The sequence below is a fragment of the Clupea harengus genome, chromosome 8 (genome assembly GCF_900700415.2).
Source record: "Clupea harengus chromosome 8, Ch_v2.0.2, whole genome shotgun sequence".
Taxonomy (NCBI): Eukaryota; Metazoa; Chordata; class Actinopteri; order Clupeiformes; family Clupeidae; genus Clupea; species Clupea harengus.
The window spans coordinates 22,516,528-22,519,027 of record NC_045159.1 but is presented as its reverse complement, the minus strand read 5'-3'; the positions used below and the strand labels follow the sequence as shown (position 1 = coordinate 22,519,027).

Here is a 2,500-nt window from a genome sequence, read left to right as displayed (position 1 = left end):
TGGTGTGGGAGTGGCACGGCGTCTCGAACGGATGCAAGCTCTCTGTCGCATTACTGCTTTAATGCATTACTGCTTCTGCACTCAAATAGCACAGAGATGGACATGCCTGTCAAGTTTGGGTTTACTTTGTCTTTATATTCTGTTGAAATAACATGTCCCCCCCCCCCCCCCCCCCCCCACACACACACACACCCCTCACATACCCACCCTCCTGAGATGTGCTAACATGTTGACTGACTTCTGATTCTCTGCCTGTCCTGATTGCATGGTGCACTCACACTGGATGTCTGTTTGCCTTGGCTTCTACCCTCACTCCCCTCTACCCTCTACCTTCTACCCCCAACCCCAACCCCAACCCTCAACCCCCACCTCTCCTTGTGTCTGCGGTCGCACGTGTCCCCCCTCCCTCCCTCCCTCCCTCCCTCCCTCCCTCCTCCTCTCCTCTCCTCTCCTCTTCTCTCTCTCCTCTCCTCCTCCTCCTCCTCCCTCCTCTAACAGGCATGCGGCTGACACCACGGCCACAGTAGTTGACCTCCTCCCCCCCGCCTCCATCACGTCTGACATGGCGTCTGACAGCACCGCCCTCGCTAGCGACTCCACCCCTCTGACCTCCTCCAGCAGTGCGGACCCCAAAGACCACCCCGACCCCGCACCTGTCCTCGCCCCCGTCGCCCAAGCCAGCACCCCCAAAACCCCCGCTGTCGCCCCTCTGGTTGACCTGAGCGACACCCCCGCTCCCGCTCCTGCCACTGGCTCCGCCCCTCTCACCAACGACGCCACGGAAGCTCCTAAAGCGCCGTCGGCTGCCCCAAGCCCCTCCCCCAACCAGGCAATGGCCAATGAGGCTCCAGGGGTCGGAGCGCGCGTGGCTGACTCCGCCCAGAGTGTGCCCAGCAGTAAGGACTCTCAGGTAGACGTGGCACCGCCCCCTTCCACAGACGCACGGGGCAGTCCGACCAGCACAGCAGCGCCCCCCGGTGGCCACAACGAGTATGACACCCTATAGACTCTGTGTAGCGTCTGTCTGTGTGTGTTTGTGCGTGTGTGTGTGTGTTCGTCTGTGTGTGTGTGTGTTCGTGCGTGTGTGTGTGTGTGTGTGCGTGTGTGTGTGTGTTTCAGAGTCCCCGTCCCTCACCCTCAGCCTACATCACTCCATCACTCACACACACCTCTTCACTTCACTTCACATCAGTGATCCCTTTTTTGCAGTACTCACTCACTCACTCGCTTGTTCACTCACACACACTCACTCACTCACCCACCCTCTCTGTCTCTCTCTCCCTCTCTCTCTCTCTCTCTCTCTCACTCCCTCACCCACCCCCTCTCTCTCTCGCTCTCTCACTCCCTCACCCACCCACTCTCTCTCTCCCTCTCTCTCTCTCTCTCTAATCCCTGGTTCAATTACCAGACCCAATCCCAGGGCCAGCTGTCTTCAGAGATTGCATGTATGTAGGTTGTTCATGTGTGTGTTTCAGCTGTACCACAGTAAGGCCCTTTTACAGCCACTGAAGACTGAGCACAGAGTCTAACTAGGCCAAGTAGCATGGCGTGTGTTTCAGCTGTGTGTGAGACCTTACCACACACACTCACTCACTCACACACACTCACTCACTCGTACAAGTAGCATGGCGTGTGTTTCAGCTGTGTGTGAGGCCAAGTAGCATGGCGTGTGTTTCAGCTGTGTAATTATTCAAACTAGCCCAGCGGCGGTCAGAGAGCTGAGAGTCTAGAAGGGAGTCGAGAAGGGAGTTAATGTGGAGCCGAGGAGAAATATAAAATAAATTATTATTATTATTATTATTAATAATTCAGACCAGCCGCTGCTTTCAGACTACGCTGTCCATTCAATTCAAATTCAATTCAATTTGATTAATTTATATAGCACCCATTAACGATAGACATGTCTCAAGGCGCTTTGGAGCCCTAGTCCTAAACTGTCTCCCTCTGCTGGTTGAGCTGTGGTACTGCATGTGCACCTGCGTGCCCTCACTCAGGTCTGCCTCAGGGGGAATCCACGAAGGACACATCTTTCTCCGAGACGTCTTTCTTCCCACATTATCAACACATTATACATTATTATTAGTAACCTTACATCCAAACCTGCTTTAACACTGTTTTATAAATGCATTATAAATTATAATTAGTTACCTTACATCCAAACCTGCTTTAACACTGTTTTATAAATGCATTATAAATTATAATTAGTAACCTTACATCCAAACCTGCTTTAACACTGTTTTATATAAATTATAATTAATTAATTAATTAATTAATTATATAATAGCTTATATAAAAAATATATAAATACATTCTTAAAGGAAATATTGCTGATATTACCTATTCCAAAACTACATTTAAAGATCTTAAAGTATTCATGGTAACTCCTCTTAAACTTCGACGTCTATGGGAGAACATTTGATATTATTCTGTTCTATTACACAGAGGTGTACGACCACCTCCTCCTCCTCAGGCCCTCATAGCGCCGCCATCAGGCAGAAAA

At 50.6% G+C, this 2,500-nt stretch overlaps 1 protein-coding gene across 16 annotated transcripts in view; it reads left to right on the top strand.

Annotated features, from left to right (window-relative positions):
• Positions 1–2,500, top strand: part of ncam1a (neural cell adhesion molecule 1a) — a 254,269-nt gene that overhangs the window by 240,699 nt on the left and 11,070 nt on the right. The window lies entirely within an intron of this gene.